A 26,557-nucleotide genomic window follows, 5' to 3' on the forward strand; every position below is an offset into this window, starting at 1 on the left:
TAGCCCAAAGAAGTTTTAATGAGTTCCTTATTCTGAAAACAAAGTGTGTGCTCATGTAAGGTAAACATTACTGTTCTACCTTTATATAAAACTTTATGGTATAACTTTATGATAAACCATCAATTTGTAGGCCAAAACTATTTGATGATGACTGATGATAATTATTGTTGATTACATTGTTGTAAGAAAAGCCTAGACTGTCAATGCTGATACAATGTAAATTTTGCAGGAAATCAATTGAAACCAATGAATCACTCAGAATAAGTCAAGTTTTTTTGAGTGACACTGAAAACCCACAATGACACCCAGGTCAGAATTCAATCAGATCATGTGCCGTTGAGCACTGTCGAAAATTATGCTTTTAAAGGCAATGTTACTGCTACAACACACATTCTGATTGAATCCCTGCCTGTGGCGGGAGGTAGCCTAGTGGTTAAGAGCAAGGCACTTATCCCTAATTGCTCCTGTAAATTGCTCTGGATTTTTTGCGTCTGCTAAATTACTATAATGTAATGCAAAATGAGACATTATAATAACATGTAGATACTTATAATACCCTATTTATTAGGATCCACCACCCCATCATTATGAGACAAGATGATACACACTGTAGCCTAATGCACAAGTTATAATAAGGCCTATCCCAATGCAAATTCCCCCACAACCACCCACAAACACACGTGCGCACTGATGTCTGACAGCAGCTGTGGAATTCTGGAGTTCCTCTGCTCATAGTAAATCCCATGTAACATAACGCAGGACAAGTTACACTGGGCTTCTCCCGGCAGCAGCCGCCGAGTCAAATGCGGCTCTGTTTTCATTGTAGGGAGGCCTCGGGGTACATATTTCTGTAATTAGGCTTTTATGCTCAGCAGTTTTGCAGCTGTGATGACATTTGGGTGTCGCCCCCCTGTTTCTCACGGTCTCGCTGCCAACGCTGGTCCGGCCGCTGGTCGGCAGCCAAGACTGAGGTCTATGTGTCAGCCCCCAATCCTTGTGTACACACAGAAAGAAGGTGCTTTTGAAAAAATATATTCCTGGCAAGTGGAAGTTAACCGCACTTGTGCCATTTCAGGGTCAGCTTTCAAACCGTAGCTCCCTGGTTTGGGGGTTGGAGAGGAGAGGTTAAAAAGAACTGAAGCACATTGAAGTGGATCTATACATGCAAAACATTTACTTGTTTTTGCACTTAGTGGTTTGCCAGGCTACTTTATTTTTCAAACACACCACATTGGAAATTTTAGGACTTTTGGTGGGTTACTTGAAAAAATGTTTTATTTATTTTTACTGAATAAGTTAGTTATTTCTATAAACTTGCTTTTGCTGTCACATACTGTAGCTGTGTTAGATGTTGAGTAGCCTCCACTGGCAAGATAATGAAGAAATGATTTGCAAAATGATCCTGTTTGTATGTACTCCCCATTTTCCTATTTTTTTATTGCATTTCATTAGATCAATTTAAGAGTATATGCAATGATTTTAATCTGATCTCAAAACCCACACGGCTAAATGTGAAAAACCCTGTTAACTCCTCCCTGATTGATTTCATTCATTTTTTCTTATTTTTTTACAGGGTGGATCAGCTTAATATTGTGGAAAGATTGTTGCTTCCAACAATGTAATTGTCTGCCTCATTTCCAATCCCCCATATTTTTGGGGGTAAATATATGTATCCATATACATACACATATGCATACATATACACATGTATACATACACATAGCTATATAGATATACATACTTTTTTTTAGAATATACCTTTATTATTCCCCGCAAACCCTACCACCCTTCCCCCAATTGGAGTAAACTAATAAACAATAACACTTAGGCTTCTACCTTCATCTCATACACATTTTACAGACACAATCTATTTTACAATAGTTACATTTTGTTTGTTTTTAGTCCTTCCTCTATTTCTGATGTCCGTCCAGTTTGATTTCTATTTGTAACTGTGCAAAATGTCTGAACCTATATACATTTTACAGACCCCGTATGTTTTACATTGGTTATCTTGTTATTAGTCCCACCCTTCAGCTCCATTTAATCCCTCTCATCTATCTCTCAACACCATCCATTTTGGATTTCTATTTCCCATACATGTTTCAACTGTGCTGTGATGCTTCACAAAAGTTCTGAACCTTTCTATTCTCATAGCTTCTAGAGATTGTAAATTCAAAATAAACATTTTTTCTAAAATAATTATTATATTATTGATTGATTGACTATGGCTTTCCAAAGCACCCAGTATTGCTGTCTGCAGTGTTAGTTCTAGGTAAATGTTGCAATTCTTCAGCCATTTTATGGACCTGTGACCAAAAATGAGCTACATATGGACAAAACCAAAATAAATTATCTTATGACTCTGCCTTCTCACAGCAAAATCTGCAGAGCTGGGAAGATTGTATCCCCCATATATATGTATATATTTAAATACATTTTTCTATTGAAATGACAACACATAATTCCAACAGAATGTTGGTTGCAAGAATTATGTGGTGTAATTTAAATTGAAAAATTCAAAGTTTAGGATCCGGCGTTGTTTTGCTATTTTTGTTTTGTTATTTAGTATATTTGAGTATAACCACAATATTTGTTCTTTTATTTGTTCTGTCTTTTCAGTTGGATTAAACTGAAATTTCAACCAACTTTCTCAAGTTTGTATAAAAAATAACGACATTTTGGAGATTATTTCCTTTTCAAACAACCGAAAGTGAGCAGGTGTAATCTGAATAAAGGGGAAAAGGCCATTCTTGAACATAGGATGAGACATTCCTATCAATTTACTAGAGAACAAGTTTGGATTTAAGTATAACTTTTGGATGACTGATGCCTTTAGTGAGAGGTCGAACGCTTTAATATTTAATAATTTCTGCCCTCCGAATTCATATTTGTTATATAAATAGTCCCTTTTACTTTTGTCTGGCTTGCCATTCTAAATAAAATAAAACATTTTTTGTTCATATAATTTATAAAGCAGGTCACTAAGTGTAGGCAAAACCATAAGCAAATAGGTAAACTGTGATATGACTAAAGAGTTAATCAGGGTGATTTTTTTCAAAAATAGACAGGTATTTATTCTTTCCATGGTAGCAAGATCTTAACTTTTTTTGCTAACTTTCTATAAACATTTATTGGAGTGAGATTTCTTTTTTTTGGAATTTGTATACCGAGTATGTCCACATCTCCGTCAGACCATTTAATTGGTAAACTACATGGTAATGTAAAATTTGCATTTTTTGTTATCCAATATGTAATATAGTAAATTTATCATAATTTGGTTTTAATCCAGAGAGGATAGCAAAAGTATCTAGATCATCTATGAGGCCGTGGAGAGATTATACTTGTGGCTTTAAAGAAAACATGAGTCATCAGCGTACCATGAAACCTTAGTTTTTAAGCCACGGATTTCTAATCCCTTAATATTATTGTTTGATCTAATTTTAACAGCTAACATTTCAATGGCAATAATACATAGATATGCCGATAGTGGACAACCTTGTTTTACTCCTCTAGATAGTTTAAAACTTTCTAAGATGTAGCGATTATTTACTATTTTACACCTAGGTTTACTATACGAAACTTTAACCTGTTTTATAAGAGATTCCCCAAAATTGAAGTATTCTAGGCATTCATATATAAACTCCAGTCATATTTAATCAAAAGCCTTTTCAAAGTCAGCTATGATAACCAGGCCTGGTGTCCCTGATATTTCATAGTATTCTATTGTTTCCAGTACTTGTCTTATATTATCTCCAATGTATTGTCCATGTAAAAAACCTGTCTGATTAGGATGAATAATATCTGACAATACCTTTTTAATTCTATGCACCAAGGATTTTTAATAGGATTTTTGCATCACAACAGGCGTCCAATTTTTTAAATGGCCTGGATCTATATATATACCACTTGGGTCATGTTTCAGTAATAATGATATCAGACCTTCTTGTTGCGTGTCTGATAATCTACAATTTATATAGGAGTGGTTAAAACATGCTAATAATGGTCATCTGAGTATATCAAAAATGTTTTCTGTACTTCCACTGGTATGCCATCCAGACCTGGAGTTTTCCCCTCCTGAAAGGCTTTAGTTGCATCAAGAGAAAGAAAGACATGAGTCTTTCTGAACAGATTTACATTTTACATTATTATTAGGAAAAAATCCATACAATTAGTTCCAGTTAGTGGAGATGGAGGACACTGAATCAAAAAATATATTCTTAAAGCTCTTTACTTCCTCTTTCAAAATATAATTTGGGGAATCATGCGTGACTCCATCATTTGTAACAAGTTTCAATACAAATTTTTTGGTAGCATTTCTATATTGAAGATTGAAAATTAATTTGGTGCATTTTTTCAATATTCCATCCAATTCGCTTTATTTTTTTATAATATATTACACTGGATCTTTCTTGAATAAGTTCCTCAATTTCTTTTTGTTTTTCCTCTAACTTATTCTGTGCCTCTATGGTACAGTTTTTATTGCTATCTAACTGTGCTATTAGTCCTTCAATTTCCTTTGTTAATATGGACTCTTTTGATCTAAATTGCTTCTGTTTTATAGATGAGTACTGAATTGCATGGCCTCTAAAGGCATATTTAAAAGTGTCCCATACAGTAAAGGGATCTGCTGTTATGAACTTGAGTGAAGAGCCAAAAGCGGTTTTAACAGAAAACAGAGTTCTTTAATGAAAATACAGGAATGGCATAAATCCTCTTCCAACGTTGTCAGGGGAACAAAAAGAACGTTAGTATAGTGCAGGATGCTTCAGCCAGGCAGACTCCGACAGGACAGGACAAGGTGGAAGCAAACGAGACGACAGCTTGCTTATGGCATCAAAAAACACAAACAAGAATCAGACACTGAAAGTAGCAGGAACAGAGAAAGAAATAGAGACCTAATCAGAGGGGGAAGAGAGAACAGGTGTGAAGAGTGAAAGAGCTAGTTAGGGCAGATGTAGAACAGCTGAGGAATGAGAGACAGAGAAGGTAACCTAAAAAGACCAGCAGAGAGAGAATCAAGAGAAAGGACAGGAACAGACATAACAAGACATGACAGTACCCCCCCCACTCACCGAGCGCCTCCTGGCGCACTCGAGGAGGAAACCTGGCGGCAACGGAGGAAATCATCGATCAGCGAACGGTCCAGCACGTCCCGAGAGGGAACCCAACTCCTCTCCTCAGGACCGTACCCCTCCCAATCCACTAGGTACTGATGACCACGGCCCCGAGGGCGCATGTCCAAAATCTTACGAACCCTGTAGATGGGTGCGCCCTCGACAAGGATGGGGGGGGGGACGAGCGGGGGCGCGAAGAACGGGCTTAACACAGGAGACATGGAAGACCGGGTGAACGCGACGAAGATAGCGCGGGAGAAGAAGTCGCACTGCGACAGGATTAATGACCTGGGAAATACGGAACGGACCAATGAACCGCGGGGCCAACTTGCGAGAAGCTGTCTTAAGGGGAAGGTTCTGAGTGGAGAGCCATACTCTCTGACCGCAACAATATCTAGGACTCTTGGTCCTACGCTTATTAGCGGCCCTCACAGTCTGCGCCCTATTACGGCAAAGTGCCGACCTGACCCCCTTCCAGGTGCGCTCGCAACGCTGGACAAAAGCCTGAGCGGAGGGGACGCAGGACTCGGCGAGCTGAGATGAGAACAGCGGAGGCTGGTACCCGAGGCTACACTGAAAAGGGGATAGACCGGTAGCAGACGAGGGAAGCGAGTTGTGGGCGTACTCTGCCCAGGGGAGCTGTTCTGACCAAGACGCAGGGTTACGAAAAGAAAGACTGCGTAAATGCGACCAACAGTCTGATTGGCCCGTTCGGCTTGACCGTTAGACTGGGGATGAAAGCCGGACGAGAGACTGACGGAAGCCCCAATCAAACGGCAAAACTCCCTCCAAAATTGAGACGTGAACTGCGGACCTCTGTCGGAAACGACGTCAGACGGAAGGCCATGAATTCGGAAAACATTCTCGATAATGATCTGAGCCGTCTCCTTAGCAGAAGGGAGCTTATCGAGAGGAATGAAATGAGCCGCCTTAGAGAATCTATCGACAACCGTAAGAATAACTGTCTTCCCCGCTGATGAAGGCAGTCCGGTGATAAAATCTAAAGCGATGTGAGACCACGGTCGAGAGGGAATGGGAAGCGGTCTGAGACGGCCGGCAGGAGGAGAGTTCCCAGATTTAGTCTGCGCGCAGACCGAACAAGCGGCGACAAATCGACGCGCGTCACGTTCCCGAGTGGGCCACCAGAAACGCTGGCGAATGGAAGCGAGCGTACCCCGAACGCCGGGGTGGCCGGCTAACTTGGCAGAGTGGGCCCACTGAAGAACGGCCGGACGAGTAGGAACGGGAACGAACAGAAGGTTCCTAGGACAAGCTCGCGGCGACGGAGTGTGAGCGAGTGCTTGCTTTACCTGCCTCTCAATTCCCCAGACAGTCAACCCGACAACACGCCCCTCAGGGAGAATCCCATCGGGGTCGGTGGAGACCTCAGAAGAACTGAAGAGACGAGATAAAGCATCAGGTTTGGTGTTTTTTGAGCCCGGACGATAAGAAATAACAAACTCGAAACGAGCGAAAAACAGAGCCCAACGAGCCTGACGCGCATTAAGTCGTTTGGCTGAACGGATGTACTCAAGGTTCCTATGGTCAGTCCAAACGACAAAAGGAACGGTCGCCCCCTCCAACCACTGTCGCCATTCGCCTAGGGCTAAGCGGATGGCGAGCAGTTCGCGATTACCAACATCATAGTTACGTTCTGACGGCGATAAGCGATGAGAGAAAAACGCGCAAGGATGGACCTTGCCGTCAGAGAGAGAGCGCTGAGAAAGAATGGCTCCCACGCCCACCTCTGACGCGTCAACCTCAACAACAAACTGTCTAGAGATGTCAGGTGTAACAAGAATAGGTGCGGATGTAAAACGATTCTTAAGAAGATCAAAAGCTCCCTGGGCGGAAACGGACCACTTAAAGCACGTCTTAACAGAAGTAAGGGCTGTGAGAGGAGCTGCCACCTGACCGAAATTACGGATGAAACGACGGTAGAAATTAGCGAAACCCAGAAAGCGCTGCAGCTCGACGCGTGACTTAGGAACGGGCCAATCAATGACAGCCTGGACCTTAGCGGGATCCATCTTAATGCCCTCAGCGGAAATAACGGAACCGAGAAAAGGGACAGAGGTGGCATGAAAAGTGCACTTCTCAGCCTTCACATAAAGACAGTTCTCCAAAAGGCGCTGGAGGACGCGTCGCACGTGCTGAACATGAATCGAGAGAGACGGTGAAAAAATCAGGATATCGTCCATGTAAACGAAAACAAAAATGTTCAGCATGTCTCTCAGGACGTCGTTAACTAGTGCCTGAAAGACAGCTGGAGCGTTAACGAGGCCGAAAGGAAGAACCCGGTATTCAAAGTGCCCTAACGGAGTGTTAAACGCCGTCTTCCACTCGTCCCCCTCCCTGATGCGCACGAGATGGTAGGCGTTACGAAGGTCCAACTTGGTGAAAAACCTGGCTCCCTGCAGGATCTCGAAGGCTGAAGACATAAGAGGAAGCGGATAACGATTCTTAACTGTTATGTCATTCAGCCCTCGATAATCCACGCATGGGCGCAGGGACCCGTCCTTCTTCTGAACAAAAAAATCCCGCTCCGGCGGGGGAGGAGGAGGAGACTATGGTACCGGCGTCGAGCGAAACCGACAAATAATCCTCGAGAGCCTTACGTTCGGGAGCCGACAGAGAATATAATCTACCCCGGGGGAGTAGTTCCCGGAAGGAGATCAATACTACAGTCATACGACCGGTGTGGAGGGAGAGAAGTGGCCTTGGAACGACTGAACACCGTGCGCAGATCGTGATACTCCTCCGGCACCCCTGTCAAATCGCCAGGCTCCTCCTGTGAAGAAGAGACAGAGGAAACAGGAGGGATAGCAGACATTAAACAGGTTACATGACAAGAAACATTCCAGGATAGGATAGTATTACTAGACCAATTAATAGAAGGGTTATGGCGCACTAGCCAGGGATGACCCAAAACAACAGGTGTAAAAGGTGAACGAAAAATTAAAAAAGAAATGGTTTCGCTATGATTACCAGAGACAGTGAGGGTTAAAGGCAGCGTCTCACGCTGAATCTTGGGGAGAGAACTACCATCTAAAGCGAACAAGGCCCTGGGCTCCCTAACTGTCTGAGAGGAATATCATGTTCCCGAGCCCAGGTCTCGTCCATAAAACAGCCCTCCGCCCCAGAGTCTATCAAGGCACTGCAGGAAGCAGATGAACCGGGCCAGCGGAGATGGACCGGAAAGGTAGTGCGTGATCCAGAAGGAGAGGCCTGAGTTGTTGCGCTCACCAGTAGCCCTCCTCTTACTGATGAGCTCTGGCTTTTACTGGACATGAGGTGACAAAATGACCAGCGGAGCCGCAGTAGAGACAGAGGCGATTGGTGATTCTCCGTTCCCTCTCCTTGGCCGAGATGCGAATACCCCCAGCTGCATAGGCTCAGCATCCGAGCCGGCGGAGGAGGGTGGCAGTGAAGCGGCAGGTGGCAGTGATGTGGAGAGGGGAGCAACGGAGAACGTGAGCTCCTTTCCACGAGCTCGGCGACGAAGATCAAACCGTCGCTCTATGCGAATAGCGAGAGCTATTAAGGAGTCCAGACTGGAAGGAACCTCCCGGGAGAGGATCTCATCCTTAACCTCGTAGTGGAGACCCTCCAGAAAACGAGCGAGCAAAGCCGGCTCGTTCCAGTCACTAGAGGCAGCGAGAGTGCGAAACTCAATAGAATAATCCGTTATGGATCTATTCCCCTGACATAGGGAAGACAGGGCCCTGGAAGCCTCCTCGCCAAAAACAGAACGGTCAAAAACCCGTATCATCTCCTCCTTAAAGTTCTGATACTGGTTAATACACTCAGCCCTCGCCTCCCAGACTGCCGTGCCCCACTCACGCGCCCGTCCGGTAAGGAGAGAAATGACGTAGGCGATGCGGGCTGCGCTCCTGGAGTAGGTGTTGGGCTGGAGAGAGAACACCACATCACACTGAGTGAGGAATGAGCGGCACTCAGTGGGCTCCCCAGAGTAACACGGCGGGTTGTTGATCCTGGGCTCCGGAGACTCGGAAACCCTGGAAGTGGGCGGTGGATCGAGGTGGAGTTGGTGAACCTGTCTTGTGAGGTCGGAGACTTGGACGGCCAGGGTCTCAACGGCATGTTGAGCAGCAGACAATTCCTCCTCATGTCTGCCTAGCATCGCTCCCTGGATCTCGACGGCGGAGTGAAAAGGGTCCGGAGCCGCTGGGTCCATTCTTGGTCTGATTCTTCTGTTATGAACTTGAGTGAAGACCCAAAAGCGGTTTTAACAGAAAACAGAGTTCTTTAATGAAAATACAGGAATGGCATAAATCCTCTTCCAACGTTGTCAGGGGAACAAAAAGAACGTTAGTATAGTGCAGGATGCTTCAGCCAGGCAGACTCCGACAGGACAGGACAAGGTGGAAGCAAACGAGACGACAGCTTGCTTCTGGCATCAAAAAACACAAACAAGAATCAGACACTGAAAGTAGCAGAAACAGAGAAAGAAATAGAGACCTAATCAGAGGGGGAAGAGAGAACAGGTGTGAAGAGTGAAAGAGCTAGTTAGGGCAGATGTAGAACAGCTGAGGAATGAGAGACAGAGAAGGTAACCTAAAAAGACCAGCAGAGAGAGAGAATCAAGAGAAAGGACAGGAACAGACATAACAAGACATGACATCTGCTGTTATGTCTGAGAAAGTCTGTTATAAATGATTTTGTCGTAGTTCCAACCATTTTATCATCACGGATTCAATTTCCAATATCCTCGCCCATGTGGAAATTCTGTAAGAGTAATATACTTGCCAATTATGTGATGATCCCCATTCTGTCCCCTATCAACACTTTTTTTAACATTTGGTGCCCGAGAGAATGGCATAAGAAAGTAGTCAAGACGACTAGCTTGATTAAGCCTCCGCCATGTATATCTCACTAGGTCAGGGTATTTAAGTCTCCATATATCCACTAATTCCAATATATCCATGACATTCATGATTTCCTTAAGTGCCTGAGGGTGATAGTTTGTAGTGTGATTTCCTTTACTGTCCATAGAGGTATTTAAGACCGTATTAACATCTCCCACCATAATAATAGAGTCTAGTGTTGCTTGTAGAGTTGATAAATTCTTACATATTTTTTTAAAGAAGCTTTGATCATCATTATTTGGACTGTGTAGGTTAATAAGCCATATCTGTTTATTCTCCAATAATATATTTAAAATAATCAATCTACCTTGATTTCATTACTACTAATAACCCCCATAAATATTTGTCTAGTGTTGTATTTGCATATGATATTAGTGATCATTGTCCCATAGTATTAGAGATACGAAAAAGGAAAATACTCATCCTCGTTTGAATTAAGAGAAAATGTAAAAAGCTTTCTCCTCAAGAGTTTTTACATGACAAGCTCTGCTCTGATTTAGAGTATTCCAGACCCTGAGTTGGCTCAAGAAAATGTATCCCCCATATGTATTCCTCTGGCAGATAAACATGCCCCTTTTAAACAATTCAGAGTCAAAGATAGAGCTAACCCTTGGTTTGCTTTGGAGCTATCTGTCTCATCCAGATGAGAAATCAGGCCTGGGCCAAAGTAAGAAAAACTGACTCTTTGGTGGACTGCCAATCTTTCAGTTAATTGAGAAACAGATGTACTATCTCGATTAAGAAAGCTATATCAAGCTACTCTTTAAGCTCTGGTATCATAACTGAGAAGAATGGGATAACTGATGATTTTAATCATCATTTTATCTTGGCAGGCTTTTTATTTGAGAGAAACAGTGATTTAATTGACCCTGGTCAGTCAATTGACTGCTCTTCCCTCTGCCAGCCTTTAGCTGACTCAATGATTAACCCGTCAACTTCTAATGAATCTTTGTTTTCATTTCAATAATGTACTACATGTGATGTGCTAGATGCCTTACTTAAGATTGATGTAAACTGTCTTCCCTAGCTAAAATATTACAATCCTTGATTCATTCTCAGCAAATATCTTTCTTGTCTTTGACATGTATCCTAAAAGAACCCCTGTCGGGTTTTAGACCAGGTCATAGCACTATCTCTGCTGAATCCCTAATTATAAATGATGTGGTTCACTGTATGGATAAAAGGCAACATTGTGCTGCCATCTTCAATGACCTGTCAAAAGCGTTCAATACTGTTGTTCACTCATTGCTAATTGAGAGGTTAGATCAGGCTGAATGTAACTTTTTTTAAACGAATTGACAGATAGCACTCAATGTACATCTACTGATGGTGTTAAAACTTCTTCAGGATTGTTGGGTCCCCTGCGGGACGGCTGAGCTAATGTGGGCTAATGCAATTAGCATGAGGTTGTAAGTAACAAGAACATTTCCCAGGACAGACATATCTGATATTGGCAGAAAGCTTAAATTTGTGTTAATCTAAATCCACTGCCCAATTTGCTGTATCTATTTCAGTGAAGTAACCCAGACCCAGAATTGACCCCTGCAGGACACCTTTATATGCCGATGATACTATTGTGTATGATATTGCCGCCATGGTTGACCAGGCTTTATCTAAACTACAGTCTGTCTTCATTGTATTACTGAAAAACTTTGACCTGAAATTAGTATTGAATTCAGGTAAATCTAAGGTACATGTTGTTCTCTAGATCACATCCAAATAACTCTGATGTACTTGGATGGTGTACATATTGATTGTGTCCCAGCTTACACATATCTGGATGGATGAAAAGCTGTCTTTTGAAATGAATATTGACTAGTTAGTTAATTAAAACTTATGGCTGCAGGGGCAGTATTGAGTAGCTTGGATGAAAAGGTGCCCAGAGGTGCCCAGAGTAAACTGCCTACTCCTTAGTCCCAGTTGCTAATATATGCATGTTATTATTGGATAGAAAACACTCTGATGTTTCTAATACTGTTTGAATGATGTCTGTGAGTATAACAGAACTCACATGGCAGGCAAAAAACTGAGAAAAAATCCAAACATGAAGTGGGAAATCTGAGGTTGGTCGTTTTTCAACTCAGCCCCTTTCGAATACACAGTGGGATAATGGTCAAGTTGTACTTTCTAAGGCTTCCACTAGATGTCAACTGTCTTTAGAAATGTGTTTAAGGCTTCTACTGTGAAGTGGAGCCGAATGAGAGGGGAATGAGTCAGGTGTCTGGCAGAGTGACACAGGCTGGTCACGCGCATTTCACATAAGAGGGAGCTGCATTCCTTTGCTTTTCTGAAGACAAAGGAATTCTCCGGTTGGAACCTTATTGATGATTTATGTTAAAAACATCCTAAAGATTGATTCCATGCATCCTTTGACATGTTTCTAAAGGACTGTAACGGAACTTTTTGACATTTCGTCTGCCACTAGTGAACGAGCTTTGTGAGTTTTGATTTGTTTACCAAATGTCCTAATAAAAGTAGCTATTTGGACATAAATGATAGACATTATCGATCAAATCAAACATTTATTGTGGAACGAGGATTCCTGGGAGTGTTAGTGGTGGCTGTTTAACAGTCTGATGGCCTTGAGATAGAAGCTGTTTTTCAGTCTCTCGGTCCCTGCTTTGATACACCTGTACTGACCTCGCCTTCTGGATGATAGTGGGGTGAACAGGCAGTGGCTCGGGTGGTTGTTGTCTTTGATGATCTTTATGGCCTTCTTGTGACATCGGGTGGTGTAGGTGTCCTGGAGGGCAGGTAGTTTTCCCCCGGTGATGCGTTGTGCAGACCTCACTACCCTCCGGTTGTGGGCGGAGCAGTTGCCGTACCAGGCGGTGATACAGTCCGACAGGATGCTGTATGCATCTGTAGAAGTTTGTGAGTGCTTTTGGTGACAAGCCGAATTTCTTCAGCCTCCTGAGGTTGAAGAGGCGCTGCTGCGCCTTCTTCACGACTCTGTCTATGTGGGTGGACTAATTCAGTTTGTCCGTGATGTGTACACCGAGGAACTTAAAACTTACTTCCCTCTCCACTACTGTCCCGTCGATGTGGATAGGGGGGTGCTCCCTCTGCTGTTTCCTGAAGTCCAAAATCAACTCCTTTGTTTTGTTGACGTTGAGTGTGAGGTTATTTTCCTGACACCACACTCAGAGGGCCCTCACCTCCTCCCTGTAGGCCGTAATCAAGCCTACCAGTGTAGTGTCGTCCGCAAACATGAAGTCCTATGAGTGTGATCTGATGAAGATCAAAGGTTAGTGATTAATTTTATCTCTATTTGTGCTTTTTGTGACTCCTATCTTTGGCTGGAAAAATGGCTGTGTTTTTCATGGCTTGGTGGTGACCTAACATAATCGTTTGTGGTGCTTTCGCTGTAAAGCCTTTTTGAAATCAGAAACTGTGGCTGGATTAATGAGAATTAAATTTTTTAAATGGTGTAAAATACTTGTATGCTTGAGGAATTTTAATTATGAGATTTTTGTTGTTTTGAATTTGGTGGCCTGCACTTTCACTGGATGTTGTCATATCGATCCCGTTAACGGGATTGCAGCCCTACGAAGTTTTTAAGAAGCTGAGAATAAAAATGGGCTTCTTCTATAGCAATAGGTCCTGCCTCTCTCTAAATTGTAGAATGCAGATTATTCAGTCAACGTTCTTATCGGTGCTAGACTATGGCGGCATCATCTACAATATATGAACGCAGCTGACACTTTGTTAAAGCTGTTAGATGCAGATAATCGTATTACGGGTAACAATTTTAGTACTCATCGCTGCATTCTCTACCAGAAAGTTGGTTGGCCCTCTGATGTCATGTAGGTTGATACATTGCTATGTTTTCATTTATAAAGCCATTTTGTAAAAAGTCCTACTGGTACATCTAACATCATTACTAGACTTTAGACATGCGAGTTACCACACCCCGCCTCAAAGATGGCTAAATATGGAAAATCCTTTCGTCTCTAATGTGTTAGGTAAATCAGCCTTTAGTTTTCTTGCATTTGTGGAACAATCTTAAACATTTTCTTAAAGTTGATCTTTTGGTGCCTGAAGGGCAATTCAGAAAGCTGATTGAGGACCTTATCACTGATGAACGTGTTTGTTCTTGTGCCTCTAGGGAAATTCATAAAGCTGATTGAGGACCTTATCACTGATGAATGTGTTTGTTCTGGTGCCTCAAGGGTAATTCATAAAGCTGATTGAGGACCTTATCACTGATGAATGTGTTTGTTCTGTTGCCTCTAGGGTAATTCATAAAGCTGATTGAGGACCTTATCACGGATGAATGTGTTTGTTTTTATGACCGTGTTGTTGTTTCTGCTTGCATTTTGTATTTATATTTTGATGTGTGTATTTTCTGTAATTTATGTAAAAGAGACCTCAGTCTCAGTATTACTCCTTGATAAAATAAAGGTTAAATAAAAAATAAATGTATTCTGACAATCAAAATGAACAGTAGCAAGAGGTAATGTAATGTCAAATGTATCAATCTAACAGATATCAGAATGTATGCAGACTGCATTGCAGTTCAGTGGTTTACAGACTACAGTATACAGACCCCTTGACTTTGTCCATATTTTGTTACTTTACTGCCTTATTCTAAAATGGATCAAAAATATTTCCTCATCAATCTACAAATGATACCCCATAATATTTTGGGGGGAGGGTCAAATTTATAACAAATAAAAGACAGAAATATCACATTTAGATAAGTTTTCAAAACCTTTACTCAATACTTTGTTGAAGCACCTTTGGCAGCGATTACAGCCTCGAGTCTTCTTGGGTATGGCACTACAAGCTTGGTACACCTGTATTTGGGGAGTTTCTCCCATTATTCTCTGCAGATCCTTTGTCAGGTTGGATGGGGAGCATCGCTTGCACAGCTATTTTCAGGTCTCTCCAGAGATGTTAGATCTGGATCAAGTCCAGGCTCTGGCTGGGCCACTCAAGAACATTCAGAAACTTGTCTCGTAGCCACTCCTGCATTGCCTTGGCTTAGGGTTGTTGTCCTGTTGGAAGGTGAAACTTCACCCCTGTCTGAGGTCCTGAGTGCTCTGGAGCAGGATTTCTTCAATGATCACTTTGTACTTTGCTCTGTTCATCTTTCCCTCGATCTTGACTAGTCTCCCAGTCCCTGCCACTGAAAAACATCCCCACAAAATTATGCTGCCACCGCCATGCTTCACCGTACGGATGGTGCCAGGTTTCCTCCAGACGTGACGCTTCACATTTAGACCAAAGAGTTCAATCTTGGTTTCAGACCAGGGAATCTTGTTCCTCAAGGTCTGAGAATCCTTTAGGTGCCTTTTGGCAAAGTCCAAGCAGGCTGTCATGTGCCTATTACTGAGGAGTCGCTTCCGTCTGCCTACTCTACAATAAAGGCCTGAATGGTAGAGTGCTGTAGAGATGGTTGTCCTTCTGGAAGATTCTCCCATCTCCACAGAGGAACTCTGGAGCGCTGTCAGAATGATCATCAGGTTCTTGGTCACCTCCCTGACCAAGGCCCTCCTCCCCCGATTGCTCAGTTTGGCCGGGCAGCCAGCCCTAGGAAGAGTCTCGGTGTTTCCAAACTTCTTCCATTTAAGAATGATGTGTTCTTGGGGAACTTCAATGCTGCAGAACTGTTGTGGTACCCTTTCCCATATCTGTGCCCCGACACAATCCTGTCTCGGAGCTCAATGGACAATCTTTTCTACCTCATGGCTTGGTTTTTGCTCTGACATGCACTGTCAACTGTGGGACCTTATATAGACAGGTGTGTGCCTTTCCAAAACATGTACAATCAATTACATTTACCAATCAAGTTGTAAAAACATCTCAAGGATGATCAATGGAAACAGAATGCACCTGAGCTCAATTTTTTGTCTCCATAGCAAAGGGTCTGAATACTTATATAAACAAGGTATCTTTTTTATATAAATTTGCAAATATGTGCAAAAACCTATTTTCACTTTGTCATTATGGGTATTGTGTGTAGATTTTTGAGGAAAATAATACATTTTATCTATTTCAGAATAAGTCTGTAAAGTAACAAAATGTGGAAAAAGAGAACAGTTCTGAATACTTTCTGATTGCACTGTATGATTCACAATACTGGTATTAAGCTGTTTATAGATGCATCCCAAATGGCACCTTATTCCTTATACAGTGCACTATTTTTGATAAGAGCCTATGGGCCCTGATCAGAAGTAGTGCACTATAAAGGGAAAGGGGTGCCATTTGGGATGTGACCTGTGACAATTCCATTTATACTCCTTGCAGTTAAATTGAAAGAAATATTTTGTCGCTCCACATTTTGAGCAAAGTAGCCTGTCTGGCTGTGTAAACAAATATACATCCCCAAATGATTTCCTAATTCATAAAACGCCCAGAAGGAGAGGAAGGAAGGGAGGAGGAAGGTGGCATCAGGAGTAGTCCCAAGGGGGTGATAATGGCGGGGGGTGTTCCCCATGGTAGTGCCGTCTGTCTGTTAGCGCTCAGCTGTCCTCCCGGAAACCCCAGTCCAGCTGCTGCCTATTACGCCAGGAATGTATCCTTGGGTCGGATACCAAGAGTGTGGTGGCACATTAATAATGGGGTGACCACTGGCTTAGGCCACTTGTGAGTTATTAACATTGCACACACAAATCCTTCCCATGCCCCTCTTCTCCCCTGCCTTAACCCTCCCACTAAAGCAGCTGCCAGACCCACGGTTTCCCAGACTCAGTGAGACCATCTGTGTGTGTGTGTGTGTTTGGGTGTGGAGAGTTTATTGGGTCAGGATATCTGATTAATTGGCCAGATATGTACACCAATAGTTCCTGTTTGGTCTGTTACATTCTAAGCACATTTACCTCATCTTTTTTGTTATGGGCCCAGCTTGTCACCATGTCTAATGACTGGAGACGGGTGCAGGAATACGTATTAGGGCTTTTTTTCTCCATCCAAACAAAAGAGCGAGGTGTAAACATCTAAATAATACACGGGACAAGACCTGTAAAACAAGTGCACAATAACATGTATCATGGAAGCTGAAACCAAAGCACAGGCACTCATAGGACCAATGGACATGGTAACAATAACCGACAACGACAATGGGGAACAGAGGGCACATTTAAATACACATACTAAACAGGTGGAATGGGAACCAGGTGTGCGTAATGAGACAAGACAGTCTGGGGTTGTGTAGTGAATCCAGTTCAGTGACGCCTAGAAGGACGGTGACGTAGACCTGCAGAGCTGGTGAACGGGAAAGAGCAGCAGAACCGGGGGGATCCGTGACACAGCTGAAATTTTATAGGGTGCCTCCCATAGCTATTGGCATTTGGGACCCATACATAGCTACAGTTGAAGTCGGAAGTTTACATACACTTAGGTTGGAGTCATTAAAACTCAGTTTTCAACCACTCCAAATCAAATCAAATCAAATTTATTTATATAGCCCTTCTTACAACAGCTGATAACTCAAAGTGCTGTACAGAAACCCAGCCTAAAACCCCAAACAGCAAGCAATGCTGGTGTAGAAGCACGGTGGCTAGGAAAAACTCCAGAGAAAGGCCAAAACCTGGGAAGAGACCTGGAGAGGAACCAGGCTATGAGGGGGCGCCAGTCCTCTTCTGGCTGTGCCGGGTGGAGATTTTAACAGAACATGGCCAAGATGTTCAAATGTTAATAAATGACCAGCATGGTCAAATAATAATAATCACAGTAGTTGTTGAGGGTGCAGCAAGTCAGCACCTCAGGAGTAAATGTCAGTTGGCTTTTCATAGCCGATCATTAAGAGTATCTCTACCGCTCCTGCTGTCTCTAGAGGGTTGAAAACAGCAGATCTGGGACAGGTAGCACGTCCGGTGAACAGGTCAGGGTTCCATAGCCGCAGGCAGAACAGTTGAAACTGGAGCAGCAACACGGCCAGGTGGACTGGAGACAGCAAGGAGTCACCATGCCAAGTAGTCCTGAGGCATGGTCCTAGGGCTCAGGTCCTCCGAGAGAGAGAAAGAAAGAATTAGAGAGAGCATACTTAAGTTCACACAGGACACCAGATAAGACAGGAGAAGTACTCCAGATATAACAGACTGACCCTAGCCCCCCGACACACAAACTACTGCAGCATAAATACTGGAGGCTGAGACAGGAGGGGTCAGGAGACACTGTGGCCCCATCCGATAATACCCCCAGACATGGCCAAACAGGCAGGATATAACCCCACCCACTTTGCCAAAGCACAGCCCTCACACCACTGGAGGGATATCTTCAACCACCAACTTACCATCCTGAGACAAGGCCGAGTGTAGCCCACAAAGATCTCCGCCACGTCACAACCCAAGGGGGGCGCCAACCCAGACAGGAAGATCACGTCAGTGACTCAACCGACTCAAGTGACGCACCCCACCTGGGGACGGCATGGAAGAGCACCAGCAAGCCAGCGACTCAGCCCCTGTAATAGTGTTTGAGGCAGAGAATCCCAGTGGAGAGAGGGGAACCGGCCAGGCAGAGACAGCAAGGGCGGTTCGTTGCTCCTGAGCCTTTCCGTTCACCTTCACACTCCTGGGCCAGACTACAAATCATATGACCCCTGAAGAGATGAGTCTTCAGTAAAGACTTAAAGGTTGAGACCGAATTTGCGTCTCTCACATGGGTAGGCAGACCATTCCATAAAAATTGAGCTCTATAGGAGAAAGCCCTGTCTCCTGCTGTTTGCTTATACATTTTATGGACAATTAGGAGGCCTGCGTCTTGTGGCCGTAGTGTACGTATGTACGGCAGGTATGTACGGCAGGACCAAATCGGAAAGATAGGTAGGAGCAAGCCCAGGTAATGCTCTGTAGGGTAGCAGTAAAACCTTGAAATCAGCCCTTGCCTTAACAGGAAGCCAGTGTAGGGAGGCTAGCACTGGAGTAATTTGACCAAATTTTGGGGTTCTAGTCAGGATTCTAGCAGCCGTATTTAGCACTAACTGAAGTTTATTTAGTGCTTTATCCAGGTAGCAGGAAAGTAGAGCATTGCAGTAGTCTAACCTAGAAGTAACAAAAGCATGGATACATTTTTCTGCATCATTTTTGGACAGAAAGTTTCTGATTTTTGCAATGTTACGTAGATGGAAAAATTCTGCCCTCGAAACAGTCTTGATATGTTTGTCAAAAGAGAGATCAGGGTCCAGAGTAACGCCGAGGTCCTTCACAGTTTTATTTGCGACGACTGTACAACCATCAAGATTAATTGTCAGATTCAACAGAAGATCTCTTTGTTTCTTGGGACCTTGAACAAGCATCTCTGTTTTGTCCCAGTTAAAAGTAGAAAGTTTGCAGCCATCCACTTCCTTATGTCTGAAACACAGGCTTCTAGCGAGGGCAATTTTGGGGCTTCACCATGTTTCATTGAAATGTACAGCTGTGTGTCATCTGCATAGCAGGGAAAGTTAACATCATATTTTCGAATGACATCCCCAAGAGGTAAAATATGTAGTGAAAACAATAGTGGTCCTAAAACCGAACCTTGAGGAACACCGAAATTTACAGTTTATTTGTCAGAGGACAAACCATTCACAGAGACAAACTGATATATTTCCAACAGATAAGATCTTAACCAGGCCAGAACTTGTCCGTGTAGACCAATTTGGGTTTCCAATCTCTCCAAAAGAATGTGGGGAACGATGGTATCAAAAGCAGCTCTGAGGTCTAGGAGCACGAGGACAGATGCAGAGCCTCGGTCTGATGCCATTAAAAGGTAATTTACCACCTTTACAAGTGCAATTGCAGTGCTATGATGGGGTCTAAAACCAGACTGAAGCATTTCGTATACATTGTTTGTCTTCAGGAAGGCAGTGAGTTGCTGTGTAACAGCTTTTCTAAAAGAAATTGAGAGGAATGGAAGATTCGATATATGCCGATAGTTTTTTTATATTTTCTGGGTCAAGGTTTGGCTTTTTCAAGAGAGGCTTTATTACTGCCACTTTTAGTGAGTTTGGTACACATCTGGTGGATAGAGAGCCGTTTATTATGTTCAACATAGTTCAATTTGAACTTTTAAGAAATCCACCTCTCTAAAAACAAGTCTCTCACTGTTGCCGCCTGCTATAGACCACCCTCTGCCCCCAGCTGTGCTCTGGACACCATATGTGAACTGATTGCCCCCCATCTATCTTCAGAGCTCGTGCTGCTTGGCGACCTAAACTGGAACATGCTTAACCTCTCTGCGCCCCGAACCCGTTAGAGGGCTGAAATTCCACAACATACGGTGATCGCTACATAAATAGTCCTATTAAACATTCATGAACAGCAAAGGACAACAGCAAAGGACCTTGGGAAGATGCTGGAGGAAACAGGTACAAAAGAATCTATATCTGTAACGGCGTTCTTGTTTAGTTGAAGGAGAGTCGGACCGAAATGCAGCGTGTAAGTTACTCATGTTTATTGAGTGAAGACAAAACGAACGAACTAACACGAATAACTAATAAATACAAAAGAAACAATAAACAGAACGAAACCTAATACAGCCTGACTGGTGAAACTAACACAGAGACAGGAACAATCACCCACGAAATGCAAAGCGAAATACAGGCTACCTAAATACGGTTCCCAATCAGCAACAACGAGAAGCACCTGACTCTGATTGAGAACGGCCTCAGGCAGCCAACCTATATAACACACACACACCCCTAATCAACTACAATCCCAAACACTACAAACCCCAATACGAAAAAACAATACATAACCCCATGTCACACCCTGGTCTGACTAACTAATAAACTAAAACACACAATACTAAGACCAAGGCGTGACAGAACCCCCCTAAGGTGCGGACTCCCGAACGCACCTCAAAACCATAGGGAGGGTCCGGGTGGGCGTCTGTCCATGGTGGCGGTTCCGGCTCCGGACGTGGACCCCACTTCATAAATGTCAATGTTCCTCCCCTTCGCGTCCATGGATAATCCACCCTAACCGCCGACCATGGCCGAATAGTCCTCACCCAGAACCCTACATAATAGAAAAGCAGCTCGTGACTGAGGGGCAGCTCGGGACTGAGGCAGCTCGGGACTGAGGGAACGCTCGGGACTGAGGGGCAGCTCGGGACTGAGGGGCAGCTCGGGACAGAGGGGCAGCTCAGGACAGAGGGGCAGCTCGGGACAGAGGGGCAGCTCAGCACTGAGAAAAAGCCCAGTACTGAGAAAAAGCCCAGTACTGAGAAAAAGCCCAGCCAGGAAGTAGAATCCGGCAGATCCAGGCTGACTGGCGGATCCTGGCTGACTGGCGGATCCTGGCCGACTGGCAGATCTGGCTGCTTCATGCTGACTGGCGGATCCTGGCTGACTGGCGGATCCTGGCCGACTGGCGGATCCTGGCTGACTAGCAGATCTGGAAGAGTCTGGTTGACTGGCAGATCTGGAAGAGTCTGGTTGACTGGCAGATCTGGAAGAGTCTGGTTGATTGGCAGATCTGGAAGAGTCTGGTTGACTGGCAGATCTGGAAGAGTCTGGCTGACTGGAATGGTCTGGCTGACTGGCAGATCTGGAAGAGTCTGGCTGACTGGCAGATCTGGCTGCTTCATGCTGACTGACGGCTCAGGCTGCTCCATGCAGATTGACAGCTCTGGCGGCTTCCTGCAGATTGGCAGCTCCATGCAGACTGGCAACTCCATGCAGACTAGCAGATCTGGAAGAGTCTGGTTGACTGGCAGATCTGGAGGAGTCTGGTTGACTGGCAGATCTGGAGGAGTCTGGTTGATTGGCAGATCTGGAAGAGTCTGATTGACTGGCAGATCTGGAAGAGTCTGGCTGACTGGAATGGTCTGGCTGACTGGCAGATCTGGAAGAGTCTGGCTGACTGGCAGATCTGGCTGCTTCCTGCTGACTGACGGCTCAGGCTGCTCCATGCAGATTGACAGCTCTGGCGGCTTCCTGCAGATTGGCAGCTCCATGCAGACTGGCAACTCCATGCAGACTAGCAGATCTGGAAGAGTCTGGTTGACTGGCAGATCTGGAGGAGTCTGGCTGACTGGAATGGTCTGGCTGACTGGCAGATCTGGAAGCGTCTGGTTGACTGGCAGATCTGGCTGCTTCATGCTGACTGACGGCTCAGGCTGTTTCATGCAGATTGACAGCTCTGGCGGCTTCTTGCAGATTGGCAGCTCCATGCAGACTGGCAACTCCATGCAGACTAGCAGCTCAGGCTGCTGTATACAGACAGGAGGCTGCGGCAGCGCTGTAGAGGAGGAAGGCTCTAGAACCGCTGAACAGACGGGAGACTCCGACAGCGCAGGAGAGGGAGAAAGCGCTGGCCGCGCTGAACAGGCGAGGCGCACTGTAGGCCTGATGCGTGGTGCTGGCACTGGTGGTATTTGGCCGAGGACACGCACAGGAAGCCTAGTGCGGGGAGCTGCTACTGGAGGGCTGGGGTGTGGAGGTGGTTCTGAATAGACCGGACCGTGCAGGCGCACTGGAGCTCTTGAGCACCGAGCCTGCCCAACCTTACCTGGTTGAATACTCTCGGTTGCCCTGCCAGTGCTGTGAGGAGAAATAGCCCGCACTGGGCTATGTAGGCAAACCGGAGAAACAGAGCGCAAGGCTGGTGCCATGAAAACCGGCCCAAGGAGACGCACTGGAGAACAGATGCGTAGAGCCGGCTTCATAACATTTGGCTCGACGCTCAATCTAGCCCGGCCGATACGCGGAGCTGAGATATACCGCACCGGGCTATGCACCCGCACTGGGGACACCGTGCGCACCTCTGCATAACACGGTGCCTGTCCGGTCTCTCTAGCCCTCCGGTATGCACAGGGAGATTGCGCAGGTCTCCTACCCGACGCAGCCATACTCCCTGATAGCCCCCCCCAAAAAAAAATTTGGGGCTGCTTTTCGGGCTTCCTTGCCACCCGTGTTCCCTCGTATCGTCGGCTCCAATCTCCGGCTGCCTCTTCTCTCCTTAAAGCCTCCACTTGTTGCCATCCACGTCACCTTGCTGCCTCCTCATACCAGCGTCTCTCCGCTTCAGCCGTTTCTAATTCCTCCTCCCTTTGCTTCTCCAGCTGTCGTTGCCTGTTAAAACGCTGCTCCTGTTTACGCTGCTCCTGCCTGTTGACACGCTGCTCGGTCCGAGAGTGGTGGGTGATTCTGTAACGGCGTTCTTGTTTAGTTGAAGGAGAGTCGGACCGAAATGCAGCGTGTAAGTTACTCATGTTTATTGACTGAAGACAAAACGAACGAACTAACACGAATAACTAATAAATACAAAAGAAACAATAAACAGAACGAAACCTAATACAGCCTGACTGGTGAAACTAACAGAGAGACAGGAACAATCACCCACGAAATGCAAAGCGAAATACAGGCTACCTAAATACGGTTCCCAATCAGCGACAACGAGAAGCACCTGACTCTGATTGAGAACCGCCTCAGGCAGCCAACCTATATAACACACACACACCCCTAATCAACTACAATCCCAAACACTACAAACCCCAATACGAAAAAACAATACATAACCCCATGTCACACCCTGGTCTGACTAACTAATAAACTAAAACACACAATACTAAGACCAAGGCGTGACAATATCCACAGTAAAACGAGTCCGATATCGACATAACCTGAAAGACCACTCAGCAACGAAGAAACCACTGCTCCAAAACTGCCATAAAATGCCAGACTACGGTTTGCAACTGCACATGGGGACAAAGATCGTTGTAACGGAATTATTCGTCCTCCTCTGACGAGGAGTATGAAATGTCGGACCAATGCGCAGCGTGTTATGTGTTCATGATGATTTATTTTACTGAAAATACAAAATAACAACGTGAAAATAAATGAAACCAAAACAGTCCTGTAAGGTACGTAAAACACTAACACAGAAAATAATCACCCACAAAACACAGGTGGGAAAAGGCTACCTAAGTATGATTCTCAATCAGAGACAATGACACCTGCCTCTGATTGAGAACCATACCAGGCCAAACACATAAACATAACATTAAAAAAAGAACATAGACTACCCACCCCAACTCACACCCTGACCATACTAAAACAAAGACATAACAAAGGAACTAAGGTCAGAACGTGACAGTACCCCCCGACCCTCGCCGCCGCCCTCGGACTGGGGACCCAAGCGGCGGGCCCCGAATGGACGGGATATTCCGGCAGCACCGGACAGACGGGAGATTCCGGCAACACCGGACAGGCGGGAGACTCCGGCAGCGCCGGCGTGAAGGGCGACTCTGACAGCGCCGGAGTGACGGGCGGTTCTGGCAGCTCCTGACTGACGGGTGGCTCTGGCAGCTCCTGACTGACCGGCAGCTCTGGAAGCTCCTGACAGACGGGCGGCTCTGGCAGCTCAGGACAGACGGGCGGCTCTGGCAGCTCAGGACAGATGGGCGGAGGAGACTGAGAGACAGCCTGGTGCATGGGGCTGCCACAGGACCCACCAGGCTGGGGAAACCTACAGGAGGCCAGGTGCTTGGAGGAGGCACCGGATGGACCGGGCTGTGGGGGAGCACTGGAGGCCTGGTGCGCAGCCTTGGCACCACTCTTCCCGGCTGGATCTCCATTTTAGCCTGGACCATCCAGAGTGCAGGCACAGGTTGAACTGGGCTGTGGGTGAGCACTGGAGAATACAAAATAACAATGTGAAAATAAACGAAAACCGTCCTGTAAGGTGTGTAAAATGCTAAAACAGAAAATAATCACCCACAAAACACAGGTGGGAAAAGGCTACCTAAGTATGATTCTCAATCAGAGACAGCGAACGACACCTGCCTCTGATTGAGAACCATACCAGGCCAAACACATAAACACAACATAGAAAAAAGAACATAGATTACCCACCCCAACTCACGCCCTGACCATACTAAAACAAAGACATAACAAAGGAACTAAGGTCAGAACGTGACAATCATACTTTTGGAGAAATGTCCTCTGGTCTGATGAAGTAAAAATGGAATTGTTTGGCCATAATGACCATCCTTATGTTTGGAGGAAAAATGGGGAGGCTTGCAAGCCGCAGAACACCATCCCAACCATGAAGCACGGGGTGGTAGCATCGTGTTGTAGGGATGCTTTGCTGCAGGAGGGACTGGTGCTCTTCACAAAATAGATGGCATCATGAGGAGGAAAATGACTTGGATATATTGAAGCAACATCTCAAGACATCAGTCAGGCAGTTAAAGCTTGGTCGCAAATGGGTCTTCCAAATGGACAATGACCCCAAGCATACTTCCAAAGTTGTGGCAAAATGGCTTTAGGACAACAAAGTCAAGGTATTGGAGTGGCCATCACAAAGCCCTGACCTCAATCCTATAGAACATTTGTGGCCGGAACTGAAAAAATGTGTGTGAGCAAGGAACCCTACAAACCTGACTCAGTTACACCAGCTCTGTCAGGAGGAATGGGTCAAAATTCACCCAACTTATTGTGGGAAGCTTGTGGAAGGCTACCCAAAACATTTGACCCAAGTTAAACAATTTTAAGGCAATGCCAATCAAATACTAATTGAGTGTATGTAAACTTCTGACCCACTGGGAATGTGATGAAAGAAATAAAAGCTGAAATTAATAATTCTCTCTGCTATTATTCTGACATTTCACATCATTAAAATAAAGTGGTGATCCTAACTGACCTAAGACAGGGAATTTTTACGAGGATTAAATGTCAGGAATTGTGAAGAACTGAGTTTAAATGTATTTGGCTAAGGTGTATGCAAACTTCTGACTTCAACTATATCTGAAATACTGCTAAAAATCATAATGTCATCCACTATTTGCATTCAGGGAAGAATAGGGTTCTATACTGTATTGCGTATGCAGTCGGCCTATTTCTATTAAAGATGAATAGTGTGGCATCAAAAGACAACGACTCGGTCAGATTAACAGAGTACTTCTGTGTTCAACGTAGACAAAACAGTTGATTCAGAATGACTGGCTTGCGTATACGATCGACAGGACATTAAAGGCTGTGGGTGTGATTAACTTCCTTCTTCTACAGCATCAAAGGTCGACGGAAGTTCTGAAGTGCCTTTGAATTGATCGAGGAACAAACACCATTATGTTTCTTTGGGAGAGCTTTTTAAAGGACCACAAGCAATATGGAAGAGAATCACGCAAATGTACATCACAGTTAAAGTATTTTGGGGTTTGATCCCTTCAAAGTAAAACCATTCCGTCATTGTTAAGTGTAGTTTGATTGGCAGGTGAAAATTTGAGGGGTCCACTCATGGTTCAGTATTAACCAACAACGTATAGGCCTGTCACAAAGCACAAAATCCCACAGTAGTACCGCTGTTTTTCTTTAAATCATCCCTTAAGATATTCAGCCATTGAAGCACCTGGGTGGATCATTTTGGCCTAATGATATAGGCCTGACAACAAAACAACCCAATAGGTACTCCAGAGGACATTTTTCAGCCTGGTCCTAATTACACCCGAGACAGACAAAAAAATATCAAAACGCTCTGTACTTAATTGGTTTCCTTTCTTTTATGCTTCCATGCATGCTATTCAATCATGAGATGGAGGCAAACAAAACGTTGCTCTCTCCTTGACCCGAAACATTCCCTCTAATTGCTGCAGGCTGCATGGTCAAATGCAGCTGGATGTGGA

This window comes from Oncorhynchus masou, chromosome 33 (assembly GCF_036934945.1).
Source record: "Oncorhynchus masou masou isolate Uvic2021 chromosome 33, UVic_Omas_1.1, whole genome shotgun sequence".
Classification (NCBI taxonomy): Eukaryota; Metazoa; Chordata; class Actinopteri; order Salmoniformes; family Salmonidae; genus Oncorhynchus; species Oncorhynchus masou.